Consider the following 13,967-nt stretch of genomic DNA (forward strand, 5'->3'; position numbering starts at 1 on the left):
CAGGCTTTTTTGATGTGCCTCGAGCCTGCGGTAGGCACTGGCAGAATGCCGAAAGTGTCCAGCAATTTTGCGGGCCACCGCAAGCATCTCCTGCACACCCCTGTCACTCTTGAGGTAATGCTGCACCACTAAATTAACGGTGTGGGCAAAACATGTGACGTGCTGGAAATTGCCCATATGCAATGCCCGCACAATGTTACTGGCGTTGTCTGACACCACAAATCCCCAGGACAGTCTAAGTGGGGTAAGCCACTGCAAAATAATTTCCCTCATTTTCTCTAATAGGTTGTCAGCGTTGTGCCTCTTATTAAAGCCTGTAATACACAATGTTGCCTGCCTTGGCACGAGCAGACGTTGTGTAGATGCTGCTACTGATGCAGCTGCTGCTGTTGCTGCGGAAGGGGATGCATCTACCCAGTGGGCTGTCACAGTCATATAGTCCTTCGTTTGCCCAGAACCACTTGTCCACATGTCCGTGGTTAAGTGGACAGTGGGTACAACCGCATTTTTAAGAGCACTGAGGACACTTGCTCGTACTTCTCTGTACATCTTTGATATCGCCTGCCTAGTGAAGTGGAATCTCGACGGGATTTGGTACCGGGGACACAATACCTCCATCAACCCTCTAAATCCCACTCCACTGATGGCGGACACCGGGCGCACGTCTAACACCAACATAGCAGTTACAGCCGCAGTTATACGCTTTGCAATAGGGTGACTACTATCGTATTTTGTGGTCATGGCAAATGACTGTTGGACGGTCAATTGTTTTGTGAAAGACGTAGCGGTCTTACGACTTCCCCTCTGGGAAGATGACCGACTAACAGCAGCAACAGCAGCAGTGGCAGTAGTAGGCGTACCGCTGCAGGATTCCTCGGATGAATCCCGTATAGAAGAGGACTCAGTCTGGCTGGTGACATGGCCTGCAGTACTAAATCTGATGGAGATCGTTGAGGAAGTTGACGAGGAGGGTGTTGGTGGTGTGTATCCAACAGGACCAAGGGATTTAGGTGTCCCTGTACTGATGACGGTCCTAGGCCCAGTTCCTGAACTAACCACTGAACTATGAAGGTTATTCAGGTGACGTATAAGGGAGGATGTCCCTAGGTGGGCAAGATCCTTACCCCTGCTTATTTGAGCTTTATATAAGCTACATATGGCCATACATTGGTTGTCCGGATTTGGATAAAAATAACTCCAGACCGAAGAGGTGCATTTTTTGGTCTTCTGACCAGGCATGACGATGGGCTTTTTCATCCCATGGACATCAGCTGTTTCCCCCCCTGGTGCCTCATTTACAATAACCACATTACCATCCTCATCATCAAGTTCCTCCACAGCGCCAGCTACATCAATAGCCTCCTCCCAGTGTACAACATTGACACCTTGATTATTCAAATCTGGATCTACACTGTGGGTGATCCTTCCAACATATGCAGAGGGTGTGCTGCAAATGCTGGATGGAGTCACCTCTTCCCGTACAGTGATGGGAAGGTCAGGCTTCACAACCACCAACACCCTTGGACTCGCCTTGGGGATTTGTGATGTCATCTGTTTAGAAGGCAGAGTTCTTTGCTGTTTTGTTGTTGCTGACAGCATAACTCTCTTAAATTTTTTGTAGGGAGGGGAGGAGGAGGGCTTAGATCCTTGGGTGAAGCTGGACCACTAGTCATGAACACGGGCCAGGGCCTAAGCCGTTTCTTGACACTACGTGTCGTAAATGGCATATTGCCAACTTTACGTTTCTCCTCAGATGATTTTAAGTTTCTCTTTTTGCTACTTTTTGAGAACTTGGGCTTTTTGGATTTTGCATGCCCTGTACTAGGAGATTGGGCATCGGGCTTGCCAGACGACGTTGATGTCATTTTATCGTCTATGTCATGACTAGTGTCAGCAGCTTCAGCATTAGGAGGAAGTGGGTCTTGATCTTTCCCTACTTTATCCTTCAAATTTTTGTTTTCCATTATATGTAGCACAAGAGAGCGTACCCCTAAGCCACACACACTCGGCAAAGCCTTTAAAAATTATATGCGGCACAGGAGAGTACCACTGGACTTATACTGCAGAATCAGTGAACTTTGTAATATAGCAGTACCACTGGAATTATACTGCTGAATCAGTGAACTTTGTAATATAGCAGTACCACTGGAATTATACTGCTGAATCAGTGAACTTTGTAATATAGCAGTACCAATGAACTTATACTGCAGAATCAGTGAACTTCGAATATTGCAGTGCCAATGGACTTATACTGCATTATTGTTTATGGATATTTTTTTTTTATTTTTTTTTTTATAATTATTTTTTTTTATTTTTTTTATAACTTTTTTTAAATTTTTTTATAACTTGGGAATAATGGGGAAATAACAATGCCCTTAGAAGGACAGAGCACAGGACACAGCACCACTGGACTGAACAGGACACAGCACAGGACCCAGCAGCACCACTGAACTCAGAAGGACATCGCACAGGACACAGCACCACTGGACTGAGCAGAACACAGCACAGCACAGAACTGAACAGCACAGAACTGAACAGCACAGCACGAGATATAGCAGGACAGAGGACCACCTAACACAACCTCCCTCTACCCCGATGAATGCCCGAGTGAAGATGGCGGCGGCTAGCGGGGAATTTATAGAATACGAGTATCGCGAGATCCGACAGAGGGATTATGACTCCGAGCCTCGGTTTCAGTTTTGCAATTGGCGGGAATACCTGGATCTGTCTCGGATCCGGCTCGGATCGGCAACGTTCGGGTGGGCTCGGATTTCAGATATCCGAGCCCGCTCATCTCTAGTTAAAATAGACAACGTTAATTGTCTAACCGTGCCACTGCTCTCAAATGATAAAGAATATAATCTCCTGTATCATAGAGAAATACCTTACATTGATAGATGTTTTCATACATCAAACCCCTTTAACAATTTGTGTATCACCTCTATTAAGGATATCCTTATAGCATCTAATTATTATTGGAAGGATATATTATTGTTCCTAAATAAAGGAAAACTATTGGTCATTCAAATTATCCTAACTAGGGCTATATAATTCTATAATGTTAATCAGATAGACAAATTCTGTCGTGTGTAAAGACTTTCACAGTTTGGATTTGTTATGAGGATTAACCCCCTCCTTATCACACTTCACCTAGTCCTTGAATAAGGTATCTGGTGCTAGTAACACAATGGAAGCTATATAGATCTATAATGATCATCAGATAAACAAATTCTGTGGTGTATAAAGACTTTCACGATTTTGATTTATTATGAAGATTAACCCCCTCCTTGTTACACTTCACCTAGGGGCACATTTATCATGTATCGGGGAAAGTGAGAAATACTTATCAATCCTTATCGCATGGATAAGGATTGATGTATTTCTCAAATTTATGAAAAATGGAACACAGAAACAGCAGTTCCGAAAAACTGCCTCTTCTGTCACGCTGTCTCCGGATCTCCTCCTCTTCGGTGTATTTTCTCTTTTTCATGCAACTGCGCATGTGCCGTCCGGAGAGCTTGAGGCTGTGACAGGGAGGGATCGCAAGATCACTCCCTGCCCATGCGCTGTCCTGCTCTCCGGAGCAGAGCTGGATATAACGAAGAACACAAGTTTTAGCACCATTTCGGATGATGTAAGCCAGCTTCAGCGTACATTAACACAACAAGTTCCCGAAAAAATCTTTTTCGGGACTTGCTAAATTGCGGCCAGGAGCAGTCACCATGCTGTTGTATAGTGACTGCTCGCAAAAACGATCAGCAGTGAAAAGCAGCAGATATATCAATGATATCTGCTGCGATGCACCGTTAATAAATTTGAGTTGGACACATCGTGGACTAAATAACATGGTAAGTGCACGATAGTGCAATACCGTTATTTCTTAAATATACCCCCTAGTCTTTGAATATTGTGTCTGGTACTGGTAATACAATTGAGGCTAGACGTGGATACAGATTCCTGCCCTCAAGACTGATTTCCTTATTAGCATACAAGTTAACCCGTGCATGATACTCATGCATTCTAGTCAAATCAAGCTACTTAAGGTGTTAAAAAGGTTCTTGTCATGCATTTGGGCCTAGCCCAGGCCTCCTCAGGGGAAGAGCATTACTTCCCGACGCAAGCGCCCTTTTTTAAGGTGGTTTTGTCCACATGTCACCACCTCATCATTTTTCTCCATCACCTCATCCTTCATCTTCATCGCCACATCCTTCATCAAGCTACTTAAGCTGTTAAAAACTCCCCACTGTCACCCCCGGCAACCACCAACCACACCCAACTGTCACTTCTCCTTCAAGAAATATATAGGTCAGTGTATAACTCTGCCCAGCAGGTGGCGCTGCAGCTTGTTTTTTTTTTTTTTTCACACACGCCACTAGGCATTTATATAGTAGATATATAGGGGTATATTTAAGAAATAACGGTATTGCACTATCGTGCACTTACCGTGTAATTTAGTCCACGATGTGTCCAACTCAAATTTATTAACGGTGCATCGCAGCAGATATCATTGATATCTGCTGCTTTTCACTGCTGATCGTTTTTGCGAGCAGTCACCATACAACAGTATGGTGACTGCTCTGGCCGCAATTTAGCAAGTCCCGAAAAAGATTTTTTTCAGGAACTTGTTGTATTAATGTACGCCAGCTACTTCATAGGAAATGCAGGTGAAACTTGTGTTGCTCCGGAGAGCAGAGCTGGACAGCGCATGGGCAGGGAGTGATCTTGTGATCCCAACCTGTCACAGCCTCAAGCTCTCCGGACTGCACATGCGCAGTTGCATGAAGAAGAGAAAGTACACCGAAGAGGAGGAGATCCGGAGACAGCGCGACCGAAGAGGCAGTGGTGAGTATGGGTTTTTTAACACAGAAACAGCAGTTTTTCGGAACTGCTGTTTCTGTGATCCATTTTTCATAAATTTGAGAAATACATCAATTCTTATCCATGCGATAAGGATTGATAAGTATTTCTCACTTTCCCCGATACATGATAAATGTGCCCCATAGTTATCTAACAGACCACTGATCCTCCCTATAAACAGTCAAGCGCTAGTCACCCCGCGATATCAGGGGTAAATTAACATAGCTCCTAGGGGACTAGAATCCTTCCAAATGTATAGTAAACCAGAGGATTATGATACTATTGTAGCAAAGTTTAGAGGGTACGAGAGCAGCAAAAGGCGAGAGAGAGAGGGGAGAGAGAGAGAGCCCAACCCCCGCACACGCCCCCACCCGGCCACTGTGAGCTTCACTACAGGTAGAAACAAGTTACAGGGAATATGGAAAGATGATATGTGACATGAGGGGAACTATGTATGTGTGACATGAGGGGCACTATGTATGTGTGACATCAGTGGCACTATGTATATGTGACATCAGTGGCACTATGTATGTGTGACATGAGGGGAACTATGTATGTGTGACATGAGGGGCACTATGTATGTGTGACATGAGGGGCACTATGTATGTGTGACATCAGTGGCACTATGTATGTGTGACATGAGGGGAACTATGTATGTGTGACATGGGGGGCACTATGTATGTGTGACATGAGGGGCACTATGTATGTGTGACATAAGTGGCACTATGTATGTGTGACATGAGGGGCACTATGTATGTGTGACATCAGTGGCACTATGTATGTGTGACATGAGGCGCACTATGTTTGTGTGACATCAGTGGCACTATGTATGTGTGACATGAGGGGCACTATGTATGTGTGACATGAGGGGCACTATGTATGTGTGACATGAGGGGCACTATGTATGTGTGACATGAGGGGAACTATGTATGTGTGACATGAGGGGCACTATGTATGTGTGACATAAGTGGCACTATGTATGTGTGACATGAGGGGCACTATGTATGTGTGACATGAGGGGCACTATGTATGTGTGACATCAGTGGCACTATGTATGTGTGACATGAGGGGAACTATGTATGTGTGACATGAGGGGCACTATGTATGTGTGACATCAGTGGCACTATGTATGTGTGACATGAGGGGAACTATGTATGTGTGACATGAGGGGCACTATGTATGTGTGACATGAGGGGCACTATGTATGTGTGACATAAGTGGCACTATGTATGTGTGACATGAGGGGCACTATGTATGTGTGACATGAGGGGCACTATGTATGTGTGACATCAGTGGCACTATGTATGTGTGACATGAGGCGCACTATGTTTGTGTGACATCAGTGGCACTATGTATGTGTGACATGAGGGGCACTATGTATGTGTGACATGAGGGGCACTATGTATGTGTGACATGAGGGGAACTATGTATGTGTGACATGAGTGGCACTATGTATGTGTGACATGAGGGGCACTATGTATGTGTGACATCAGTGGCACTATGTATGTGTGACATGAGGGGCACTATGTATGTGTGACATCAGTGGCACTATGTATGTGTGACATGAGGGGCACTGTATGTGTGACATCAGTGGCACTATGTATGTGTGACATGAGGGGCACTATGTATGTGTGACATCAGTGGCACTATGTATGTGTGACATGAGGGGAACTATGTATGTGTGACATGAGGGGCACTATGTATGTGTGACATGAGGGGCACTATGTATGTGTGACATAAGTGGCACTATGTATGTGTGACATGAGGGGCACTATGTATGTGTGACATGAGGGGCACTATGTATGTGTGACAACAGTGGCACTATGTATGTGTGACATGAGGCGCACTATGTTTGTGTGACATCAGTGGCACTATGTATGTGTGACATGAGGGGCACTATGTATGTGTGACATGAGGGGCACTATGTATGTGTGACATGAGGGGAACTATGTATGTGTGACATGAGTGGCACTATGTATGTGTGACATGAGGGGCACTATGTATGTGTGACATCAGTGGCACTATGTATGTGTGACATGAGGGGCACTATGTATGTGTGACATCAGTGGCACTATGTATGTGTGACATGAGGGGCACTATGTATGTGTGACATCAGTGGCACTATGTATGTGTGACATGAGGGGCACTATGTATGTGTGACATCAGTGGCACTATGTATGTGTGACATGAGGGGCACTATGTATGTGTGACATCAGTGGCACTATGTATGTGTGACATGATGGGCACTATGTATATGTGACATGAGGGGCACTATGTATGTGTGACATGAGGGGCACTGTGTATGTGTGACATGAGGGGCACTGTGTATGTGTGACATGAGGGGCACTATGTATGTGACATCAGTGGCACTATGTATGTGTGACATCAGTGGCACTATGTATGTGTGACATGAGGGGCACTATGTATGTGTGACATGAGGGGAACTATGTATGTGTGACATGAGGGGCACTATGTATGTGTGACAGGGGCACTATGTATGTGTGACATCAGTGGCCCTATGTATGTGTGACATGAGGGGCACTATGTATGTGTGACATCAGTGGCACTATGTATGTGTGACAGGGGCACTATGTATATGTGACATCAGTGGCACTATGTATGTGTGACATGAGGGGAACTATGTATGTGTGACATGAGGGGCACTATGTATGTGTGACATGAGGGGCACCATGTATGTGTGACATAAGTGGCACTATGTATGTGTGACATGAGGGGCACTATGTATGTGTGACATGAGGGGCACTATGTATGTGTGACATCAGTGGCACTATGTATGTGTGACATGAGGCGCACTATGTTTGTGTGACATCAGTGGCACTATGTATGTGTGACATGAGGGGCACTATGTATGTGTGACATGAGGGGCACTATGTATGTGTGACATGAGGGGCACTATGTATGTGTGACATCAGTGGCACTATGTATGTGTGACATGAGGGGAACTATGTATGTTGGACATGAGGGGCACTATGTATGTGTGACATGAGGGGCACTATGTATGTGTGACATAAGTGGCACTATGTATGTGTGACATGAGGGGCACTATGTATGTGTGACATGAGGGGCACTATGTATGTGTGACATCAGTGGCACTATGTATGTGTGACATGAGGCGCACTATGTTTGTGTGACATCAGTGGCACTATGTATGTGTGACATGAGGGGCACTATGTATGTGTGACATGAGGGGCACTATGTATGTGTGACATGAGGGGAACTATGTATGTGTGACATGAGTGGCACTATGTATGTGTGACATGAGGGGCACTATGTATGTGTGACATCAGTGGCACTATGTATGTGTGACATGAGGGGCACTATGTATGTGTGACATCAGTGGCACTATGTATGTGTGACATGAGGGGCACTATGTATGTGTGACATCAGTGGCACTATGTATGTGTGACATGAGGGGCACTATGTATGTGTGACATCAGTGGCACTATGTATGTGTGACATGAGGGGCACTATGTATATGTGACATGAGGGGCACTATGTATGTGTGACATGAGGGGCACTGTGTATGTGTGACATGAGGGGCACTGTGTATGTGTGACATGAGGGGCACTATGTATGTGACATCAGTGGCACTATGTATGTGTGACATCAGTGGCACTATGTATGTGTGACATGAGGGGCACTATGTATGTGTGACATGAGGGGAACTATGTATGTGTGACATGAGGGGCACTATGTATGTGTGACAGGGGCACTATGTATGTGTGACATCAGTGGCCCTATGTATGTGTGACATGAGGGGCACTATGTATGTGTGACATCAGTGGCACTATGTATGTGTGACAGGGGCACTATGTATATGTGACATCAGTGGCACTATGTATGTGTGACATGAGGGGCACTATGTATGTGTGACATGAGGGGCACTATGTATGTGTGACATCAGTGGCACTATGTATGTGTGACATGAGGGGCACTATGTTTGTGTGACATCAGTGGCACTATGTATGTGTGACATGAGGGGCACTATGTATATGTGACATCAGTGGCACTATGTATGTGTGACATGAGGGGCACTATTTATGTGTGACATGAGAGGCACTATGTATGTGTGACATGAGGGGCACTATGTATGTGTGACATCAGTGGCACTATGTATGTGTGACATGAGGGGCACTATGTATGTGTGACATCAGTGGCACTATGTATGTGTGACATCAGTGGCACTATGTATGTGTGACATGAGGGGCACTATGTATAGGTGACATGAGGGGCACTATTTATGTGTGTCATCAGGGGCACTATTTATGTGTGTCATCAGGGGCACTATGTATAGGTGACATGAGGGGCACTATGTATATGTGACACCAGTGGCACTATGTATATGTGACATGAGGGGCACTATGTATATGTGACACCAGTGGCACTATGTATATGTGACATGAGGGGCACTATGTATATTTGACATCAGTGGCACTATGTATATGTGACATCAGGGGCACTATGTATAGGTGACATGAGGGGCACTATGTATGTGTGACATCAGGGGCTTTATGTATAGGTGACATGAGGGGCACTATGTATGTGCGACATGAGGGGCACTATGTATATGTGACATCAGTGGCACTATGTATGTGTGACATGAGGGGCACTATGTATATGTGACATCAGTGGCACTATGTATGTGTGGCAACAGGGGCACTATGTATATGTGACATCAGGGGTATTATGTATGTGTGACAACAGGGGATATGTGAAAACTGATCTTCAGTTTCTGAGATACTCAAACCAACCTGTATGGTATCAACAATCATTCCACAGTAAATTTCACTTAGATCACATTCCTTCTCCCATTATATTGTTTGGTCTGAACTACAATTATAATTGTAAATATAATTTGACGATGTCTGCATGCCTTCATGCATTGAGTTGCTGCCACATGATTGGCTGATTAGATATTTGCATTAACCAGCAGGTGTTTAGGTAAACTTAATAAAGTGGACAGCATACGTTTATATATATATATATATATATATATATGTGTGTATATATATATATATATATATATATATATATATATATGCTATGCCTTAACTAGGGCTGTGCGACATGGGCGACCGCCCAGGGCGCAACGCTGAAGGTGGGCGCAATTCTGAAATTTTAGGTTAATTTGGTTAAAATTGAGAGCTAAGGGGGCGGCATTTGTCTTTCTCGCCCCAGGCGCTAGAATTCTAAGCTACAGCTCTGTATGTATTGTATGTACTATAGTATCACAAGTGTTTGACTATACTACTCTATATCTTCTTTTTCGCTTTTTTTTCCTTTATTTCGGTACATGATTGGAGTGTTCTGAAGCTGCAACATATTGTTCAAGTCAGCCTTATATGACAACACCTAATTCTTCAATACTGAAATTTGAGTGTGAACATTTATACATAATTTTCTGATACGCTTTGGTTATTCTGTCTGGCACGTGATATGAAATTGGACTGATTATATACAGTGTTGTAGTACAACCCAGAGATTTGATATTATCTTCATGCTAATTATTTATAAGCACATACCCACTTGTTTCAGAATTTTTTCTGATAATATACCATCGCGCCTTACCATTTGTTTTACCTATCACACACACACATATATATATATATATATATATATATATATATATATAATGATCAATACAGATACATACAATAGACAGTGTATTTATATATATTTATACATAGATTCAATTTTTATTTATTTATTTTTATTAAGTTTTCATGTTATGCACCCTGTACTTTGTTCTCTGTTGAAAACCTAAAAATGAGCATTTTTCATGTTTGTTTCTGTTAAATCATTTTTGACTTCTATGGTCAATAAAAAGCCTTATATTTACCTCTCAAGTGTCCCAATTCTATCTGACTGTCCTGACTTTAGGAGAAGTCACTAGAGAAATGTGCATCTAGTAGTGATATGCGCAGCGTTGCCATTGTGCTTGAAGGGGCCTTGGTTGGAGGATGGCCTAACACATTCTAAGCGATAGCTGTACCCCGGTGAGCACTGCCGAGTCTGTAAAGGGGAGGGTGATGGAACACAATACAAACCAGGGATATGGAACCCTTTAGTAGGATCCTTGAAAAGTGCCTCCAGTGATGGCTATTATCAGTGCTTCCAGGAGTAAATATATTTGAGGGACAATAATATTGAGGATGAGGGTGCTAGTTATGATGATGCTTTCATTATGATGGTGAGCTGGTTCATGATCTTAAAGGACTTAATTAATAAAGGTTTTTTTTTATGAGAATGAGAAGGTGATGAAGGGAGATAATGAATTTGATTGAAATTAATTGATGATGTGGGGGTTAATCAATTATGGGGCTGATGGATTTAATTATAAAGGGTGCTGTATAAACTGATGTTGAAGGGGGTCTGATGATGATTCTGAAGATGTTAACCAATGAAGAGGGGGATGATGAGATAGCTAATTATTATAAGGGGTTAATTATACTGTTGTTAATTTGTGATGGGGAGCTTGATGTTGATGCAGAGGTTAAGATGAGGTTGAGATGTTCAATGATTATGAGGAGGTTAATGACTGAGGATGAGAGGATTGACTGATCAGGGGTTTCATTATTATTATTAATTTAATTGTGGACTGTGGGTTGAAGCTAATTATTTAATGGTGGGAGTGATGGTGGGGCTATTTAATTTAATAATAGGGCCTATTAATTTAAGGTGAGGTGACGGACTTCTAATTTAATTTCGGGGTGGTTGGGGATACTAATTGAATGTGGGGTTGAGCTTGGGAAGCAGGTCTATTTATTAAATGTCAATTTAAATTATTTAATGCCGGGGATGGTTGTGGGAAATGATTATATTTTTTAAAAGTAAATGTTATTAATTTATTGCTGTGGCTGTTTGGAGGGAGGGAAATAAGTTTATTTATTAAATGGGAGTACTATTAATTTAATGTCAGGGCTGGGTAGATTGAATTAGATCTATTTCAAAAAATCTATTTATCAGATGTGAATACTATTATTTTAATGTTAGGGCCTCATTATTAAATGTGGGTGCTATTGATTTAACGCTGGGGCTGGTTGGAGTTTTCTAAATTACATATACCCATTTTTTTTCCAAATAGGGCCCCCAACATTCCAGGATTTAGACAAGCAGCAACTGATCTAAAAACACCCAACAGCCACAAGTGGTGAAAGTAACAAGAACAGGTAGGAGAGAGCAGGACAGTCTGCCAACCGTCCTGTATCTGGTGGGACAATCCCAAATTTGGGTGACTGTCTCGCTTAGTCAGGATTTGGTCCGGCTGCAAGGACAGTTGATTGGTATGTCTCGCTTCACACTGTACTGCTTGTGAAGACAGAGCTGTATGCATCTAACAGTAGTGCACACAGTTTTGCTTGTGTATTTGTCTAAAAATTTGTCTAAAATGTTAACCATATTACATCATGGGGGCCCACCTGTCTTAAGTGCCCCGGGCACCCCAGAGCGTCAATCCAGCTCTGAGTACCAGACACGTTATTCAAAGACTAGGTGAAGTGTAACAAGGAGGGGGTTAATCTTCATAATAAATCAAAATCGTGAAAGTCTTTATACACCACAGAATTTGTTTATCTGATGATCATTATAGATCTATATAGCTTCCATTGTGTTACTAGCACCAGATACGTTATTCAATGACTAGGTGAAGTGTGTTAAGGAGGGGGTTAATCCTCATAACAAATTCAAACTGTGAAAGTCTTTACACACCACAGAATTTGTCTATCTGATGAACATTATAGAATTATATAGCCTTAGGATAATTTGAATGACCAATAGTTTTCCTTTATTTAGGAACAATAATATATCCTTCCAATAATAATTAGATTTATAATGATATCCTTAATAGAGGTGATACACAAATTGTTAAAGGGGTTTGATATATGAAAACATCTATCAATGTAAGGTATTTCTCTATGATACAGGAGATTATATTCATTATCATTTGAGAGCAGTGGCACGGTTAGACAATTAATGTTGTCTATTTTAACAGAATTTATCTCTTCTCATGTGTGTGAATTAAATTTCATCTTTTAATATTTCGCTACTAGAATTTTTTATCCAAACATATAATAAAGATTCATTTAACAGAAGTCATTATATGATAATATCTTATCCATTTGCAAGTGCCCTGTATGATCATTCTCTCTTTTTCTCTTGTTTTCTGATGCATGATTAATCCAATGATCAGGTGCACCCCTCCTCCATTGACATACTTGTTTATTGTATAATTTACTCATATTAATGAGGAGGTATAATGGTTTACTTGGTGCGGTCCATATCCTCTTTGTAAATATGAAATAGCAGTTCAAAAGACTGAATATTTAACTTATCATTAAACAGAGATCTTGAAAAATGGTTGTCAAAAAACAGATTCTGAATTTCTTAAATTTTATGTGACCACATTTTTTTTGTCCCTTGCCAAACTGTTGTGATTCTGAATGGCAACCTATAGGACACATTAGGCATGATTCATAAAGGCACGTAAATGCCTATATGTGGCGTATTTTGCATAAAATTGCACTGTGCATGCCCAGAAATCAAATGCCAGAGAACACAGCAACGTCCGATTCATCTTCAAGCGCAAAGGAACGGAGAGGGGAATGGGCCTATGCACGTAGTCAATGTACAGTACGGGCGTGCCAAGCTCTAGCACATGCAGCAGTGTCCGATTCAAGCACTTCTAAGATACGTGATTTTCAGTCGTATCACTTGCATCATCTACAGGTCTGGTGTAAGTGGTGCCAATTACTAGTGATTACGGCTGTGTATGCAAGCTAGAACGTGTTTGCAATCAGGATCAACTTTAAAAATTTATTTAATGTACTGTAGACATTTATAACAACCTAATAAATATATTTTATGGGGTGGGGAGCTGGAAAAGAAAAACACTTTTTCTTATTTTTTAATGATTTGTCATTAATGACTATGGGTCTGATTCATTAAGTAAAGTACTAATTTTTTGTTACTCAAGTTTTCTCCTGGACAAAACCATGTTACAATGCAAGGGGTGCAAATTAGTTTTTTATTTTGCACATAAGTTAAATACTGGCTGTTTTCTCATGTAGGACACAAATATCAACTTTCATTTT

Source organism: Mixophyes fleayi, chromosome 1 (assembly GCF_038048845.1).
Source record: "Mixophyes fleayi isolate aMixFle1 chromosome 1, aMixFle1.hap1, whole genome shotgun sequence".
In the NCBI taxonomy this organism is placed as follows: domain Eukaryota; kingdom Metazoa; phylum Chordata; class Amphibia; order Anura; family Limnodynastidae; genus Mixophyes; species Mixophyes fleayi.